The 20902-nt window shown below is 37.6% G+C and overlaps 1 protein-coding gene across 4 annotated transcripts in view; it reads left to right on the forward strand.

Moving 5' to 3' along the window:
* LOC131955186 (solute carrier organic anion transporter family member 5A1) overlaps nt 1-20902 on the forward strand; it is a 79569-nt gene that overhangs the window by 14520 nt on the left and 44147 nt on the right. For 2 of the 4 annotated variants that reach the window (XM_059319202.1, XM_059319205.1), the window contains exon 2: nt 19108-19164. The gene's annotated coding sequence lies outside the window, so the exon portion shown is untranslated. Of the gene's footprint in view, nt 1-1011; nt 1036-12158; nt 12203-19107; nt 19165-20902 lie in introns of those variants that run through there. The other 2 variants (XM_059319203.1, XM_059319204.1) reach the window with 2 other exon arrangements.

The raw sequence follows: 20902 nt of genomic DNA on the forward strand, positions 1-20902 counted from the left end.
CATGTCTATTTGGTGGGCGTTGTGTTAGCCCAGTTCCTGGTTGAATTATTCTTAGTTGATAATACAACACACAGCAGACGATTAATGTATGCCCAGTCCATAAGATTTCAGCGACCACTTGTCATGTTGAAGAGGTTGCATGAAGTACTTTCTTTATGTAACAACCGTATTGGATAGTTGGAAGGTTGTGTTGTCTATTTGAACGCGTCTAATAAAGTACTTTGCACTTACAACGACGTAAACATGAAAGGGGGGGGGTGTTCAGGTCTTTTAATATCAATTTTATGTATTTTCGACTTCATATGTTGGTGATAGTCTGTGTGAGGGGGGGGGGGGGGGAATAGAAATCGATGTAAAGGCTAAGATTTGTGATTTTTAGACAGTTTAAAAAAGTGCTTTCCCCCATGTCATAGTTAAAGATAAATTACTGTAAATTATGATTTTTAACACAAAGCTCGACTCAATTCAAGACATGATGGAATATGATTGGAGCACTTTTGCTGTTTAAAATCCCTAAAGTTGAAGTGCTGTTTAGATCAATGAAGTATGATTGTAGTACTTTTGGTATTTATAATCCCTATAGTTAAAGTGCTGTTTACACAAATGAATTCAGCCACAATGAAGTATGATTGTTGCACTTTTGCTGTTTACAATCCCTAAAGTTGAAGAGCTCTTATTATTTCTCACGCCGTTTATAATTTTAAACGTGAAGTTTACCCCGAGTCAATGCACGGGGAGCTATAAATAGACCTTTGAATTCCGATGCTTCCTGCCGCTGATTTTTGTTGATGTGCACTTTTGCCGCTGGTCGTTATTGGCGTTCTTTGTTTCCCATATGACGATCGATTTCATTAGTCAGCGGAGACAATGGTACAGGATTAGGCTTTACTCTTGGCGTTTCGGGTATTTCCGTTTTATTGGAGAGTTGTGCCGTGTTGTCATTTAGTTTTTGTGTGCTGCGAGTGAGAGCTGAGTTATTTAAATCTGTGCAATGTTAGCTAGTGGTGTACCGGACCCAAGGCTTACTTCATACAGGTAATTATAGGACAGTTTTATGAACGTTGTTTACGTGTTGTGTAGCCATTACTGACATTTTTTTTTCTCATGCGAAAATAGTGTTTGTGAACAAAAAGTGGTAGTTTCATTAAAGAATTACAGTGGTTAACGGATGGTTCATGCGTTTGTGATGTATTCTGTTTCCAACTGTTGTGATACCGTCACATATGGTATTTACTTTTGGTCATAAGTTCTTCAGTGTCTCATATTTCTTGTGACGCTTTCCATTATATATTTTTGTGACACATTCTCTTTTACAATGTTTTTGCGGTAAATTCACTGTTCTCTATGATATAATATATGTGATCTATCATAAAGTGTTTCTTGTATGTTGATAGTTGATAGTTCTGTAATATTATACAAATAACTTACACTTGATAAGGAAAAAAAAACACGCCATATCAAACTAAATGGATACGGAGTTAAAAGATATATAATTTCCTTTTTAGAAAAACAAATGTTTGAATCGAACGTGTTTATTCATCTAATGTAAAACGGACGTTCATAATCAGAACGTTCTTGAACACCCCATCCCCTTGTTCCCGAATTCAAAGAGCTATACAATGTATTTCCGCTAACGTTGCCGACCTAGAGCACGCACCAATGGAAGCACAATATGAAAGGGAGTTAACAATCCTTTATCGTTGTCCAATCTACCCCCAACCTCCTCTCCATATCAGCACCATCTGGTCATTAGTAAAGAACAACGCACATCTTCCTTTAGCCCCCCCCCCCCCCTCCCTGCCAACCATACCGCCGGCTATGTACACAGACTCAGTAGCTTCTGTCGAACCGTTCGCTAAAAGGCTGAAATAGTCAAGTGAAGAATATCTGCGTCGTGTTGTTATGTAGAAAATGGCGTTGTTTACATTAAAATAAATTATAATAGAATTTTTGACGTTTTCGTTTTTAAAGGATTTTCGTAATATATAAGTCTGTACGTTTGGATTTCAGCTCAGTTTGAAGTCCAACTCAATCCTGACGATCTTTCTCCCATGTTATTTTTCTTCAATTATCTGCCTCCTCATCCTCTTAATTAAGTCATACAAAAAAGTATAGAATAGATCTTTGTTCAGCAGTGTTACTTATTACAACTAGATATTATTAGTGATGTCGCGTAGATGTATGTGCATTGCCTACAAGGACATCAGCATGATTTACTGTTTCATAATGTTCTACCTTTAGTAAGCCCTTAAGTAAATTATATCTTTTTTACAGAAAATGTTTCTACCTACATAAAAAAAGCACTAGCCAACACACTTCATCTCCTATGTCACAGGATTACAGCTTCCGAAGTATTTTTGCTATAGACAAAAAGGCCCCTTTAAACAGTCCTCACTATAAACATGACAAAACCGAACAACTTCAAACGTTGAAGGGGAACCCCCTGAGAAAACCTTAAAATTTGTACGGTAAAGCTATGCACACATTTCCCCGACATGGTTAGTTAAACACGGACCCTTGCATACCGAACTCGAGCCCTCGCGTTTTGTAACGTTCGGTTAGTGACCTTGTCTAATCTCACTCCCCCCCCTCTCCAAATCACATAGGTACCTATGTTCCCGTATCGAGTTTCCGATAACCTCGGATATTCACCCTAAACACGTAACCGCCCAATCTGAGCTCGTCTCGTGTTAATTAACTCTATCCTTACAACTCTCGCACGGCTCTCGTGTTCGTGAGGATTCAACCACGTTCCCTTCTCTTTTATCACCCCCGTGTTACTGCCTGACATGAGTGCCGTTTCTACAAGGCGCTAACAAATTCTATCATGTTCTGGACATTCAATTCTGGCAGGTTCTCTCTCTCTTGAGACTTTCCCGTCCTGCAAATTTTGACGTGTGCTTCATCGATTTGGGTGGGAAAATAAAAAACCCAGACCTATTTGACCGCCCGTCAAAACGCGTTTTCAGATAATCAAATGATCTTATCTTACATAGGATTTATTTTTTGTATTCAATTTTTTTCGTTTTACAATGAATTTAAAGGAGTTACTTATAAAATTAAGTAATTAATAATGATGCTTAAAACAATATATAACGGCGTGGTCGAACGGTTGAGCGTATAATTGCTAACCTGAAGTCTCGATTTCGGATCCCGTACTCGAGTCCGTAGGAGGCCACCCAGCCTTGATGGGTACCTGACTCCCTTCATATTCCGAGGTAACAGAATCATGTAAACTCTTCTCCACATACCCAAGAAATTGTCGGTTTCGAAAGAGTAAATTTTTACTTTTCTAGTGGCCGTAATTTCTGAACATGTTAGAATATTTAGTAGCTATTTCATAGTGGCCCAGACAACAACTGTTTCGGCTTGGAGCCACCCACAAAATCGGTGACCTTTAAAGCTGGTTTCCTGCGGCAGGTAGTGAGCCAACAGTCTACACCTCCGCCCTTTCACGGGTGGTAGATGTGGACATCTAAATATAGCACACGCGTGGTATCTAATCCCCGTGACACGAGCTAACGCTGTACTGCATTGTGTACACCTACTTTTCTTGTACGAGAAATGGCGTTTCTTAATCTGTGCTATACGAGTATGTTCATCTCAGTTTCTTTCTGCTGGCATATTACGTTATGTATGACTATGAAATAGATATATGTAGTCGTTGGTAAGAAACAGGTAAAGTTACACCTAATATTCCATTACACGTTTTTGAAATAAATAAATAAAACAGTTAAGGACCATTCTGAATTAATGGTTTTTGTTAAAACTGTATGGTGTTTGTTAGATTACGTTTGTATACTGTTTCGAGGTGTCTTAAAGGCAAAACCTAGATAACGCAGTTGGATACACGATCCCCCTTACTTCAATTTAAACCTCTTACAGCAGGTGGCTATTGTTGAGACTAGGCTCTCCTTCCCTTGCTTTTGAACGCTGTGAAATGAAAAACCTACTTTCTAAATATATTCCACCACTATTTCCTGTTTACATTTTGAGCTAGTGCTTTCTCGAAATATGGAATACTGTGGAAGAAAACAAATGTGTAATGTAACCCACCCAACTTTATAATATCAGTTTTCTTTAATGGAACTTTTAGGTATTCAAAAACAGGTGTATTATTGCCCCCTCTCCTTTTTTTTCCCGAGACAGTTTTCGTGGTATTCATAACCGTCAAAAACAAAATCTTTAGCGTTACTACTTTTCCTCTACTCACTATATCCAACTTTTCGTGGTAGTTGGTGTCTGATTAAAAATAATTACTTGACTCTTATGTATCCTCATATCCTGTCACATGCACCGAACCCAGTGAGTTAACATCCCACACCTGTATTCCAGGTACATCCCCCCCCCACAACCATCATCACGTCACCTGTATCGTGTTGCACCGGCTACAACGGTCTCCGAGACTACCTGTAAATTTGGCATTGTGTAAGCCTCGGTGCATGGGCCTGCACTGTACGAGAAAAATAAGCCAGGGGCGAGCACTATGTGAGCTCGTCCATCATCCGCCTGTCAGACGAGTGCTTTGTTTTTCCATCAGCGGAGGAATGTCTCGTTCTATTTCACAACAGCCCTTCCGGTTTGATCCGTTACTATGGTGATTTCGTTGTTTTGAGATACACGTATGATTGACGTTGTTAGGGAGAAGGGCGCTTTACACACTTCGTTGTCATCTTTTCCCGTTCGTGCCCAAGACGCATGAAGCAGATAAAGTAGAGTTGATGTTTCAATGATCTCGGCATACAAGGGGATAATGTGGTCAACACTATGCCCATCTGTGAGTCAGGAACTCACCAGAGCTGGGTGGATTCAGAGACGTCCTACAGACTCGAGCCCGGGATCCGAGCTCGATATTTTTCGCTTACTAAGATTTAAAATGAAATTACCTTTTGTAATTCAAAGAAAATTACCTTTGTATTTTGAATATAATTACCTTTTATACTTCAAATAAAATTACCCTTTTGATTATAATAAATTCAAATAAGATTACCTTTTGTTGAGCTGTGAAAATATAAATATATGTGTGATTTTTCGAAGTGGGGTTGAATAGTGCACCGAAAACATAATTATAGTTTCTTGAATTGAGTAAGGCTATATATTTGACTTACGCTATTATTTTTCTGAAAGATGAATGCTATGATAGTGAGCCACTTAATGTAGAATAGCGGGTTGAGTGACGTTAAAAAATGATGGAAAGCGTGAAGCCACTTTAGTGTCCACAAGCGGGCAACGCCCTGTATGATCAACACCAGTTGTCCTCCCCTCTCCCTGTGTTGATTCGTTGAATTTTTTTTAAGCCGGATATGGCGTGAATGTGTGAGAATTTAAAACCAAATCTAATCAGAGGAAATGTAATTAGGAGGATCACTGAATTTTTATTTTCTTTTAAGCTGACAGCGGGTGTTAGATCAAAAATTCATAAAAAACGTTTTAATAACAAGCTTTTATGTAATGATGCACTAAAAAGTAGAAAATAAATTATAGACTACTATTTAAATAACTATAAAGAAAAGCGTGGGTCACTTTAGTATCTATTGGATACCTTTACTAATGTTAAGGAAGACACCCACGCTTTTCTTTATAGTTATTTAAATAGTAGTCTATAATTTATTTTCTACTTTTTAGTGCATCATTACATAAAAGCTTGTTATTAAAACGTTTTTTATGAATTTTTTTTTCAGTACTTTACATGTTTTATCTACAATAGAGTTACATGACTAAAAACCATTGCGCGCCTACTGAATATCACGTTCAGTAGGCGCGCAATTGTTTTTGAACGCAGCCATTACGTGGTCGTGATGGCGCAGCTATTGATGACGCGTGTGGTGTGGTTGGCTAGACATGCCTACTAATTCGGTACAAATTTTAATTAATTCATAAAAAATCAATTAGGCATCCAATTAAGTCAAATTTAGTTTCAGATTGCATTGTCTTCATGTCTTGACCCACGTGCCAACTGTGAATCGTGTCGGTCAAGTAGAACTGTCCGAATTTTCACTCCTGCGTTTCCGTCTAGACAGACTGACGACTGACGACTGACGACTGACGAGGAAGTGAGTTAAATAAAAGCTTGTAATAAAATAGCGGGGATTCGGTGAGCTAAACTGGGTGGAGGGGGTGGGGGGGGGGGGGGAAATCAGACATACATTACAAAATCTGAAATGCTATTTATTGTATAACGACAGATATATATTTAGAAAATACTACGTTCTCCGATAGTAATTGTTATTTTTCATGGTTTTGTGTGTCGGTATCGCTGTTAGTTCAAAGCATCTAATTAGGAAAGCGATACCAACTAAAATAACGTCGATACTGCCCTGTTTCAGAGCGCGTACGTACCAAATTTAAACAAAATAATTTAAATATTTGTATTGTATTATATTAGTACTGTATTATTGTTTCCTTTCTGCGTAGAACTTCTTTTCGTCTCCATTAATAACATTTCACAACACATGTGATTGATCTGTCTAACAATCCTAACCACAGAAACTTGAACGGCCTATTAAGGTCTACTTCAGGAATACATACAACTATTTTTCTTCTGTCGAATAGACGGTTTAGTCCGTGCATTTTTAAATTGAAGCCTTTAAAAAAAATCCAGGTGTCGTATAGTTTCTGAGTAGCTGAGGTATTATGTTACACGATCTCAGTTCGTTGTCGGTAGAGCATACTTGTTTAAAAAAAAAAAACATAGTTTTCTTTCTGACTCCATGATTAAAGCAACTGTCATGTTTATGTTTCTAAATATATTCCCGAGATTATATTTCGGAAAGGTTTTAAAAGTTCAGAAAGATCAATCATTTGGTAACACGATAGCTGACTTATTTCGAGTAAAATTCTGTAACAAGGAAATTAGGTACATTTAGAAAAATCCATTAGAAAGAATATACGACTCTAATACCAACCAAATACTACAAAGATAATGAAGACAGATTTTAGTTATCGATATTTAATGTTCAGTAGAGTTTAAAACCCTAAATCTGTGATACTTGTTACATAAATGATACATATGATAAACGTGTTGTTAAACAATTCATACTCAACACTACAAATTAAGTGCGTTACTTTCTAAGCTTTCTAAGATCTATTTCTTTATGGCTGTTTTAATGACGTACATCAATATGACAGTGATTTTCAAATTATGCAATTTTTGTGTGGGTTTAGTTAGCTAAATATAGCTTGATCCACCTATGCAGTAAACAGGTTAATTTCATTGTATAGGATTAGCCTCAAAGCCGTTGTTGAAAGGAATGTTTTTTTTTATGCCGTTAGATATAGTTACACAACTTTCGTATACAACATTCCCCCTTATGTGTATGTTAAAAGCTGTATACGTGTAGCGTTGATTAGGGCACGGCAGTGGCGTAGCAAGGATCGTCTCAAGGGGGGGGTTCCAATTTTTACCCGGGGACAAACTTTCGATTTGCACCCCCGCCCCCCTTATACTTTTTATATATACCGAGGGGTCTATGGGGGGGGGGGGGGGGTTATGACCCCCCCTAACCCCCCCCCCCCTGCCTACGCCACTGGGGCACGGTAACACACCTGAGTTGTCCACAGTCCAGGAATATCACTGGAGGCTGCTAGCCTACACCACTACCAGCACCGTAGGTAGATGATCCCAGATCCCAAACACACTGAGCTGTGCAAATATCTTAGCTCCTAACCTCAATACCTTAGCTCCTAACCTCAAACACACTGAGCTGTGCAAATATCTTAGCTCCTAACCTCAACCACACTGAGCTGTACACATATCTTAGCTCCTAACCTCAATACCTTAGCTCCTAACCTCAATACCTTAGCTCCTAACCTCAAACACACTGAGCTGTGCAAATATCTTAGCTCCTAACCTCAAACACACTGAGCTGTACAAATACCTTAGCTCCTAACCTCAAACACACTGAGCTGTACAAATACCTTAGCTCCTAACCTCAAACACACTGAGCTGTACAAATACCTTAGCTCCTAACCTTTCCCCCTTTTATAAACACCTCAGCTCACAGGTGAATAACGAACTCTATCCCCCTCCCCCCCAAACTTACCGTTCTCGTTTGAACGTTCCCCATCACCCTCTCCACGCTCTTGAACTTTTCAACCCCCCCCATCCCCTTTTGTTTTTCTTCTTGATCTTTCAGCTCCCCCCCCCCTTCCACGTTCTTGATCCGTTCACCCCCCCCCCCCCCCCCCCCTCTTCTTGATCTCTCAGCTGGTCCCCCTGGTCATTCACAGTGTTGTTTATGAACGTGGAGCCATCTTAGCGCCACATAATTAAACACGGGAGTTGACATAAGGCCTTTTTTTTTTATTTGCGCCCTGACAGACGGGCTTCTGGTGTGAATGGCCACGACTGTTGAAGCTAGACTCAAACGAGGCTGCTCAGCTGTTGGTTGGTTTTTTTATACTGCTGGTTAATGTTCTCCGTGGTTTTGTCCCCTTAACCTCCCAGACTCAAGCTCACACTCCTGAGGTTTTTTATGAAACAAAACCTCATTGTGTTAAGCATTGATTAAGTTAAAAAACAAAACAAAACAACCAACAACAGCTCAACAAAAACTAATTTGTATATAGATCTAATCTAATTCTGGTTTGGACAGTTATTGTGTTTTAAGAAAATTTAATTCTATCTTAGATTAGAATATAAAATACTCTTCTTAAAAATTTAATCCTATCTTAGAATAAAAATATTCTTCTTAAAAATATTTTTTTTTCTAGTTCACTATGTGTTTATTGCGTATTATAAAATGAAACAAAAATAAACCGGGAGTGATCTCCCCTAAACTTTCTCGGATATTCTTATATAAAACAACAGGGGTGGGAACTCCATTTCAAATACTTAAAGTTTTTAAAATAGAATAAAATCTCGTAGAAAAAAAGAATTGCACACCAGGTGAACGCCAAATGAAATGTGCATAATAGTGCGCAATATTATTAGTACTTTATAAAAATCTCGATTTTTTTTTTTTGCACGATTCCAAGACTTTCTCTATACTTCGTATATACGAGAAAGTAAAAAGTGCATTAAAAGTTCTTTTATTTTAAACAGATATTCCGTTTCTGGCTAATTTCATATATTGTTTAAATGGGAAAAAATGGCTAGAAACAACCTTGACCTAAATTTGTTTCCAGAAAAGGCTACATTTGTCTGAAACCTTGAAAGGTTAACAAGCTTTGATACAGCGAGCTTTCGGTGTTGAGAAGAGCGGACCAGGAATTTTAAGTCTAAAATTGACATTAATCGATCGAGGCACATCCGTCATCGTTTTAAAGTCCATTTGTCCCTTTCTTCTAGGGGGTTCAGTAAATAGAATTGTCACTTTTAGAGGCGCACTCTTGGAACTACAGGCAATCTTTACAGCATTGGGTTATTTGGTTAAACTCGAGGATAACACATTTAAAGTACAGGAGGGAAGGGTGCGAGTTTCTTCCATGCATCTCTTCGGAATTTATATATGAAATATGTAACAGTTTCCGCCCCCCCCCCCCGAAATTTTAGGCCCCCTTGTCAAATATTTCAAGTGCCCCCCCCCCCTCCGGTGAAAAAAGTCTGGAAGAAACACTGGTGGCTTGAAAGGGTATGTGGGTGTTAGTTGTTCTTTTAAAAAAATTCATTTCTGCGTTAATTATACATGATAAATCACATACTCAACTAATAAACATAGGTCTGGTCTAACTCATGCTATCAGTTCTAATGCTTGTCATTCGGGTATTGTGTTCAGTTCCGGGAGTAATCCCAAGTTTTATTGCAATTATACAGCCTAGTGATAAAGGAAAACACATCATGATTTACACCTAAACCATGTTATGTAAATATTTGTAAACCGCCGTATGCTCAAGTAATGATTCGTTTATTCTCATCACGTGACTTAACCGTGTAGTTTTGCTGTCACTTTATTTTGCACGTTGGCGATATCTATAAATATCTGTATTAAAGTAGTATTAAGACAATCTTCCTCTACGCTATGTCATTATTTGACTGGAGCCAACAGCTGGCTTATTTAGCTGACGTTAGCTTAACGGTTCATGATGTCGACTCTTCCCTCCCCCCCCCCCCCCCCCGTTAACCAGGTGAATTGTTTTTTTTTTCCTTTAAAAATAATGATATCTTTAGGCATTGAAGACACTGAATCCTCTAACATTATAAGACTATTGATTTTGTATTGTACAATACCAGGAAGACAAACCTGTCTGGTAATGCGTAATGACTACTTTTTTTCCCCAGAAAGTTGCAGGGGGGGGGGGGAGGGGGGGGGATGCAAATAAAGGTCATGAACGCGAAAGTAGAGCCAGGTTCGTCATGCACGAATGCTTTAGATTGGAGCAGGTGGGAGAAAATAGGACGAGGTTGGCGCGAAATGTTGACGTCATTGACACAGATACATTGCAGTAGCTTTGCGGGAAAATTATTTGTCGAGTTATTTAAACACACGAAAATACAAAACTAACGTCATTCTCTAGATTGATATGACGAAGGATGAATGTATCGGTAGTGACAAAATGTTACATGCAATAGAGCATCTGTTATAGTTTTGAGGTGAAAACGTGTGAGCGAATTATGTTGCATGACAAAGTTGTTCTTTAATTTTGATGTCGGTTATTGATAAAATCTAGTGTTTTTAGGTTATACTACCAGTGAGGTTTCGTGTAAGATGTTTAGTTTAACTTTTAAAAAAATACAGAGTGCTGTATATTCTGATTGATTGATTTGTTGTGTTGTCAATGGTCTTTTATCCCCTGAACTGTTCTGCTTTTATTGTTAAAATACACTGAGGTGATGGCGGGGGCAGGCGAGACTGACTGAGCAGGAAGTTATTTTTAATGTCGACTTCAAGGGGTTTTTCTCTGGCGCCGAGGTCGAGAGGTAGGCCGTGCTGTTGCTTAACAGAATTACGTAATTTAGCCAGATTTTTTATGTGAATTATTGATGTCAGCTTTTATGGTTGAAAAGTACAAGTCCGGGGAAAGAAAAAGACAACTGTGCTTAGTGTTGATAGAGTTCATTCAAATTTCGAGGTCCCAGAAACTTCATCTAGAATCTAGTTGCTTCTTTAACTTAACTTCTTTATCTTTAAACTCTTCATAAATAATAAACTGGAGCGCGCTTAAGCTAGGCAATTCTAATTTTATGCCTAACAATTTCACTGAACCGCTTATAGTAAAACCCGGTAGTAAAAGGAAAAAAAAAACCCACATCTCCAAATTTTATGAATGCAGTTTGTACTGTTTTTTTTTTCTTTTATAGTTGTTTAGTTCTAAACGTATATACTGTACGTATTTACTTTAAAACATTAATTAACCTGTACTTAAACAATGTTAACAGGGCTGCCGACAATAATTTAAAATTAATCAATACTGAAGTGCTTCTTGAAATTTAAAACGTTAAGTATTTTCTGTGTTATTGTTCAGTCTGAGCAACGCCTAGCCAGAACCGCTTGTAAATTTATGACCCGAGCTTTGTTTAGATTTCTACAGCTAGGCCCTAGCTGGCTTCATACAGGACGTTACACCATTTAAACGAGGGTTGTTCTTTTATTTGTAGCAAGCTACACGAAGACAGACATTTTATATTTGTATAGAAAAAAAACTGCACCATGATTGTTGTTACACACCTAAGTGCTTGTTCTCGTGTACACATATACATATAGTGCTTTAGTTCTTGATCTTACACTACACGCTTCTTGTATCTCTCACCTCCAGTAAAAACTGTTCTTCTTCATGGTACATCGCATCGCTTTTTTATGTATGACATTTCTATTTCCATTTGTTTGTGCTTCACAATTTGTTTTAGTTTTGTAAAAACGCGTGATCTTTTTGGAAGTTAAAATTGTTTTTTTTTCTCTAAACGTTTTAATTGGTTCATTCATGTTCGCCGTGTATAATCAAACATTATTAGCAAACTTAAACGTATTTGGTAATAGTATGCATCATGAATGAAGTTCACTATACGTTTTCATGTTTGGTTTTTCGTTCAAAGTAGAAATCGTTACGAATCCCCTGTCCTCACCCTCCCCCCCCCCCCCTTTGCTCCAACATCGACTCTGTTTTTTCTGTGTGTTTGCCTGTGGCTGAAATGTGGTCACCGCCACAGACAGGTAATCAGTTAAGTAGTGTTCGTGTTATCGATGTCTCTGGCCGAGAGTAAAGTGCGCTGCAGCGGAAAGTAGACAGACGCCCTGACATTTCAGGGCGATCATTAGATCTACAAGTAAGTACAGGGCCAGCATTAGAAATCAAACGAGTGGTTGAAAATGTACCGTTGCTTTCTAAGTCTGTTCATACTAACGCCGAGGGTACGGAAAAAACATAGCTCCACGTCTTTCCTATCGATTGTCAGGTGTGAGAGGGTACTTTGCTCCATAATGTAATTTCGCCGGTTGTAATTAGTAGCTAGCCTGTGGTCACACTGGGTCATAGGTTGACTTTTACACGGTTCTCCCAAGCAACACGATCCGTAGCTAGTTTCCTTAACCCCCCCCCCCCCCCCCCCCACTCCACAGTGTTCTTGGCTCACCTCTTTTTTTTGTTGCTCCGGTGTTGGTAGTACGATGCACAAATCCAACACACGACCATAACACTAGCCTTTTCTCTAAACCCTTAGTTAACCATTTCTTCCGTAGTTAATGCTTATTCCGACGTATACGTAGGCCTACACTACTCACGCACTCTAGCAAACAAGAGAACAAACATTTCTAACAAACGAGATTGATGGGATATTTCCCGTTTGAAAAACAGAACAAAACTTGTATTGAATTATTTTTTGTGTTTCTGCATTAAATAATCATTGAATAAAAATAAATCAGATAATTGACATTTTATTTTTGACACCAATCGAGTGCACAGAATCTAATTGATGTGAATATCAATGATTCAATCAAGTTTTCTGTTTCATTCAATGCTACAACTCATTAATTTATTTGTTTAAAAAAAAAAAAAAAATTTTTTTCCACTGGCCAGGCAGTCGCGTGAGATGACCGTAGATAATGTATCTAGACACTTAGTGAAGTGTATCACATTAGTTCAGTATTGGCTATTGATCGGTAGCTGGCATTGTATGACATCAGTGTTAAAACGGCGTAGTTTTAGACATGGAGTGAGAGAAAAAACTTGTGTAAACGGAAGGAGGTGGTGAGGCAGACCAAAGCATTCGATGAGCTGTGGCGATTTCTGGGGTGGATGACTACTGGTCATATGAGACTACAGTAGATACATTATCTAGACACTTAACAAGGTGAAACACATTGGTTCATTATTGCTGATTGACCGGTAATTGACATCCGTTTTTTTAAACGTCGTAATTCCCAGACATGGAGGAAGAAAAGAGCAAACATGTTTAAGTGAGGTGGCGAAGCTGGCCGAAGATTTCGATGGGCTGTGGAGTCATAGGGATGGAGGGATGGGATGTATGAGTGGATAGATGGATGCGTAGGTTGGTGGATAGATGGGTGGGTGGATGGATGGGTGGGTGGGTGGATGGATGGGAGGGATGGGTGGGTGGTTGGATAGATGGATGGATGGAAGGGTTGGTGGATGGATGGGTGGTTGGATAGATGGATGGGTGAGTGGGTGGATTGAAGAGTGGGTGGATGGATTGGTGTTTGGATGGATGGGTGGTTGGATAGATGGATGGGTGAGTGGGTGGATTGAAGAGTGGGTGGATTGAAGAGTGGGTGGATGGATGGGTGGTTGGATGGATGGGTGGTTGGATGGATGGGTGGTTGGATAGTGGATGGATGGATAGTGGATGGATGGATGGGTGGGTGTATTGATAGATGAGCGGATGGATGGGTGGGTGGATGGATGGATGGTATGAGATGTCTACTAGTCATGCGAGACGGGCGGAAATACTGAATCCCTACACTTGGCCAAATGGTTACAAATTGGTTCATCATTGCCGATTGATCGGTGGCTGTCGTCTGTGTTTAAACGGCGTAATTGTCCTCACACACGGGGGCGATTTAACGGTCGCTCACGGAGGACCTGTTGCACGCATGTCTAAACGTGGTCACGTGCTTTGTCTCACTACCGCTGGCATCTAGAGGTCAATAAACTGCGTTTTTAAACTGATGTCTCCTACTCTACTACCGGCTGTGTGCAGTATCACATAGCTGATGTACAGGGGGCATACGTATCATATTTAAAACGAGATCAGGTGTACAGTGTTTTTTTTCCAATTTTGTATTATAATAGTAAAAAGTCAAATGATTACTTGTAAACAATATTTGCATTCTATTGTTTGGATACTTAACAACTCCCTAAAAGTGTGGAGTTGCCTGTAAAAGAACATACATTTAACACATAATTATGCATACTGCATTTGTTTTTACAGCAAATATCCATTTTCCTAATGTGTGACATGTTGATCACTTAGTACTATTTTAAAAACTTTTGCTGTAATATAAAGGTTTGTGTTAGTTATGCCACTATTGATAATACACTGCTGTTTTCTGTCTCTATTGTGTTATCTTTCTAACAATACATATAAAAACAACTGGCATATATAGAACCAAGAACGTCAACCCTGAATTGGACAGCCATCAATACGATACACATGATGATATAGACATGGACCGTGTCATTGTTTATCTCCCCTTGCACTGGGTGTGTGACAAATAAGACACTCGGAAGATGTCGTTTGGATAATTTTATCTGATAAACAGCGTACATGTATGCTTGCTATCGATTAGCTTGTTCTGTAAAGGTTGCTGTTGGAGGTAGTAGTTCGGCTTTCTTCTCTGACTAATCACAGCGCAACGGATATATATATATATATATATATATATATATATATATATATATATATATATATATATATATATATATATATATATATATATATATATATATATGCAAACATAAATATGCAAACATATATATGCAAACATATATATGCAAACATATATATGCCTATAAATGGGCATATATATGCGTTTACATATATGCCTATATATGGCCCTATATATATATATATATATATATATATATATATATATATATATATATATATATATATATATATATATATATATATATATATATATATATATATATATATATATATATATATACTAGCCGTCCCGGCCAGGCCCTGCTCTGGCTTCTGTGAAAAACCTTTCTGTTAAAGATCATTACCTGTGTGTTTAGTAATCATCATAAACCCGGCATTGCACACCCAAACCAAAACCAAAACAACAAAACGCAAACATAACGCTAACACAATTACAAATACAAACGAAAACAAAAACCTAACAACTAACCCAACCACAACCACAAACACCAATACGAACACAAAGAAAAAAACAAACGAAAAAGCAAACGAAAACAAACCAAATCCAAATGCAAAACCAACCACAAACCCAAAGAAAAAAACACAAACGAAAAAACAAACGAAAACAAATCAAATACAAACGCAAAACCAACCACAAACACAAATACAAACACAAACGCAAAGAAAATAAAACACAAACGAAAACGAAAAAAGAAAGAACAAAAACGCACCATGACGTCACCGCCTGATTGAACTTAGTAAACGACTATAGTACATAACTTATTCATAGTGTTTTGAACTCACGCGAACGTATATACCATAGCGTACACCGGAAGGCCCGGGGCGCCAAATAGCACCCTGTCGGGGTGCCGGAGGACGCCCGGATTTGATTCACTTAAAGACTATAGTAACCTTTCTTACCCATAGTCTATCGCACTGTTAAAAACAAAATTATGCAGCATAGCGCTCACATGATAGCCCAGGGTGCCAAATCGAACCGTGCAAGGGCGCCGGCGGACGCGCCTGTTTCAATTTAGTGAACAAAAATGATAATACTCCAAGCTTATCCGTAAATGGAAAGAAATAAACATATAGGATTTGTAGGACCTGGCTTATTAAATGTTATTGATTTAAAAAAAAATATTGAACAGTATGTTCAGTGTATAGAATAAATAAAAGGCAGTGTTAAAAATACCTAACGACATTGCACTTAATCAATCCCCGCTAATTATGTAATTTTTTTTTTTCTTAACACCAAAAACAAAGTAATAAAATGTAAATTCTTTCTTCTTAAGAATTTTTTTTTTATTAAAGGGAAGTAACTGTGCAGTCAATACATTTCCGACACAATTTTAGAAATTTTATAAACGTCGATACACTTTTTAAAAATTTTATGTCGCGTTCATAATTGAAAATTATTCTTCTAAGTAAATAGAATGAAAATTGTTTTTAAAGACTTTCAATGGTAATTTTTTGACTCGTAAATTTAGACTATGAGCACAATAAAAAATCTAACACTTAAATCCATAGAAGTGTCAACGACAAACTTTTTTGCCACACGTTACAGAACTGAGCTTTATATATTAGATATATATATATACTAGCCGTCCCGGCCAGGCCCTGCTCTGGCTTCTGTGAAAAAACTTTCTGTTAAAGACCATTACCTGTGTGTTTAGTAATCATCATAAACCCGGCATTGCACACCCAAACCAAAACCAAAACAACAAAACGCAAACATAACGCTAACACAATTACAAATACAAACGAAAACAAAAACCTAACAACTAACCCAACCACAACCACAAACACCAATACGAACACAAAGAAAAAAACAAACGAAAAAGCAAACGAAAACAAACCAAATCCAAATGCAAAACCAACCACAAACCCAAAGAAAAAAACACAAACGAAAAAACAAACGAAAACAAACCAAATACAAACGCAAAACCAACCACAAACACAAATACAAACACAAACGCAAAGAAAATAAAACACAAACGAAAACGAAAAAAGAACGAACAAAAACGAACCAAATCAAAACGCAACCACTAACGCAAACCCAACCTAAACACAAAGAAAACACTAACGCGAACATGAACGCACAGTGCTCAGAGTCTAGCCCGGGGCGGAATCGCCTGTTTCAGCTTAATAAACGACTATAGTACCCCAACTTATTCATAGTCTTTTGCACTCACTTTAATGAACGTAGGCGCGAAACCGAACACGGGAGGCCCGGGACCCCAAATAGCACCCTGTCTGGGCGCCAGAGGACGCACCATGACGTCACCGCCTGATTGAACTTAGTAAATGACTATAGTACATAACTTATTCATAGTCTTTTGAACTCACGCGAACGTAGATACCATAGCGTACACCGGAAGGCCCGGGGCGCCAAATAGCACCCTGTCGGGGTGCCGGAGGACGCCCGGATTTGATTCACTTAAAGACTATAGTAACCTTTCGTACCCATAGTCTATCGCACTGTTAAAAACAAAACTATGCAGCATAGCGCTCACATGATAGCCCAGGGTGCCAAATCGAACCGTGCAAGGGCGCCGGCGGACGCGCCTGTTTCAATTTAGTGAACAAAAACGATAATACTCCAAGCTTATCCGTAAATGGAAAGAAATAAACATATAGGATTTGTAGGACCTGGCTTATTAAATGTTATTGATTTAAAAAAAAATATTGAACAGTATGTTCAGTGTATAGAATAAATAAAAGGCAGTGTTAAAAATACCTAACGACATTGCACTTAATCAATCCCCGCTAATTATGTAATTATTTTTTTTTCTTAAGGGGTCATCCATAAATGACGTCACGCTTTTTTTGACGATTTTTACCTCCCCCCTCCCCTCCGTCACACGTCGTCACAAAAAGCCAGACCCCCCCCCTAAAATGACGTCACACCTCAACCTACAACCCCCCTCAAAATTGCAGTTGAATTTTTTTTTAAACATCGATATTTTTCCAAAATCTTGTCTAAACTTTTACAATTTATTAAAACAGTTATCTAAATCGCGAAATAACGTCTAAAATTCGTTTTCTAACATTGCTTTTTTATAATGCAAAAATGTGACGTCGCAACATCTGACCCCCCCTCCCCCTCATCACACATCGTCACAAAATTACGGACCCCCCCTCCCCCCTACGAGTGTGACGTCATTTATGGATGACCCCTAACACCAAAAACAAAGTAATAAAATGTAAATTCTTTCTTCTTAAGAATTTTTTTTATTAAATGGAAGTAACTGTGCAGTCAATACATTTCCGACACAATTTTAGAAATTTTATAAACGTCGATACACTTTTTAAAAATTTTATGTCGCGTTGATAATTGAAAATTATTCTTCTAAGTAAATAGAATGAAAATTGTTTTTAAAGACTTTCAATGGTAATTTTTTGACTCGTAAATTTAGACTGTGAGCACGATAAAAAATCTAACACTTAAATCCATAGAACTGTCAACGACAAACTTTTTTGCGACACGTTACAGAACTGAGCTTTATATATTAGATATATATATATATATATATATATATATATATATATATATATATATATATATATATATATATATATATATATATATATATATATATATGCTACCTTCATTACCATCATCTTCGCCGATCTCATCATTAAAACTGTAACGTTTTATGAACATCGCAGGCTGTACTTAAAAACTACGCCATATTTTCCCCATTATTATGCTATATTGTACCACGCCGTTGTCATTTTCTGAACACTACCTCTAATCCTGTTGCTTGATGCATTAGGTCAGCTGTACTACTTGACTCCCGCCGTCATTGATGTTATACTGTAGTTTATCATAATACTATACCATTCTATGTATAGATAAAGGGTACAGAAACCCGGCTAATTCAACACCTAGTGTCATAACGATTCATGTAAACAAAACCCAAACACAACGAGCTGACATTCACGATAGACCGTTTTTAATATACGATTTTATTTTTAACTTTTCTGCACCATGTTAACCCTTGTCACTTTTTGCTCTCTTCATCAACTTCAAAACATAATTAGCTTCATTTAAAAACTTCAGGTCGCGTGCTATAGGCGTGTTAACAAAATGCTTCGTTGATCCCAGATTAAGAACCCTTGTCTCGTAATGCTAGTCTTTTGTTAACGAGGTATACGGCTCGTGTTATTAATCCTACGAACTGGATATGGCAGCGGGATAGAAATAGGTGGACATTGTTGTCTAGTGTTTTGGTGCAGTGGGGGATAAAGGGGAGGGCGGTGCTACGTGGCTTGTTTCGTTCGTCGTCATTACTCTCTGTTGAACTGGGTTCTTATTTGTTTCATTCTTTCTGTTTCTACAGGTCAACTCGAGGCACGTGCATTGGATATAAACTCCAGGCAGTTCAAGTTGACAACAGGTGAGTGTCCACTCTTTGGAGTTCAATTTATAAACTGATTTCTTTCTTTGACGTTAATCCATTGCTCGATTTGGAGTTCAATTTATAAACTGATTTCTTTCTTAGACTTTAATCCATTGTCCGAAAGCTAAGTTTAATCTCGGTGTGGATATTATATATACGTATGCATTTATATGATGTATGCATATATATGATGTATGTAAATGTATATTTATATATACAATATATAGATTCTATGCTGTATATATGTATGATGTATATATATATATATATATATATATATATATGTGTGTGTGTGTGTGTGTGTATTTCTGTGTATTTTTATTCTAATTCAATCTATTTATATTCTTGACATCTGTCTGTGTTAAAAGTCCCAAGAGAAACTAATCTTTTCAAAGCTAGAGATGGATTGTTGGAGATTTTCTTTAGCCTCTGCATTCATTCAAATCCTCTTCATTTAAATTCCCTATCCTTTAGACGTGGGTGTTGCCACGTGTATGCCTGGCGAATCTGCTATTGTTGTAGCATTAATTTCAGCTTAGGTTGCACGACAGACTAAAATTGAGCACATATGTTTCGAAAATAGCATTATTTACTTCAATGTTTTAGCGATATAACATGTGGCATTTGTACTAACGCGTGTTTTGATTCGTACTCTTGGCATGTTCTTTGTTTCATAGACTGTGTTCTTACGGATTATCTAAGGCGCTGGTATTTCTTGTAGACTAATCATTCTCAATTTTTGTCTGTTTCATTATCGTTTTCCCCCACTCGCGCCCTAGCTACATTGATCAGATCAAGTAGAGTTCATCTGTTTCAATGACCTCGATTTTGTGGTCAGCATTATGTCCCGCCACCGAGGTCACCTTAACGTGAATCAGGTACCCATCAGCTAGGTGATGTACTTAGGGACGTCCTACAGACTATAGCTCCTGTTAGCAAACATGAGCTCTATCATCCGACCAAATTGTTTATGTATGGGTTTTGAGTATATTTTCGTAATTATGGCAACTTCAGGTAATCTCATCTATATACTACTAAAAGTCAAGTTTGTTTACATGTTTGAATATTTATTTGTTTGTTTTTTTGTTTGTTTTTTTGTTTGCCTGATTGACTATTGCTCATGGTTGCACTCATCGTGGAAAGCTGTAAAATAGTATGTAGGTAGAGAAAAATTTTTGTTTTAAGACAGACTGTTAATCACAAATTTATTTAAAGACGTTAATTAATTTATTGATTTATTCATACGCAGAGTAACCCATTTTTTTTAAAAAGATTAAAACGACCACTACACTTGGCGGGACCGTGACGTCACAGGTTTTTGTTTACTCTTTAGTAGAATAAAATGGCGGCGTCTATCGAAGAAAATTGTGTTCCCATTCACAAGTTTAACGCGTTCTAAATCTAATTTTCTGTCGGTCATAACTTTAACAATACGTCCGTTTGCTGTATTTATTACGTTCCAACACTTATATCAATTTTCAACTGTCTTTTTCATTTAGTTTTACAATAAATTTCTCTAGATCTAAAGATCAGCTGTCGAAGGAAAGTTATTAAGTTATGAATCTAGAATCTAGCCTAGGGCCTAGATCTAGATCTAGGTCACTAGACTCAATGTAAATTCTAGATCTAGACTTAATGTAAATTCTACATCTAGAATCTATTTCGGGCCTTAATTATTTTATATAAATCTTTGTTTAGCTTCAATGATCATCTAATTCGAGAATACATGGGATTT

The sequence above is a fragment of the Physella acuta genome, unplaced genomic scaffold (genome assembly GCF_028476545.2).
Source record: "Physella acuta isolate Inbredline_101_S28 unplaced genomic scaffold, ASM2847654v3 ptg001058l, whole genome shotgun sequence".
Lineage (NCBI taxonomy): Eukaryota > Metazoa > Mollusca > Gastropoda > Physidae > Physella > Physella acuta.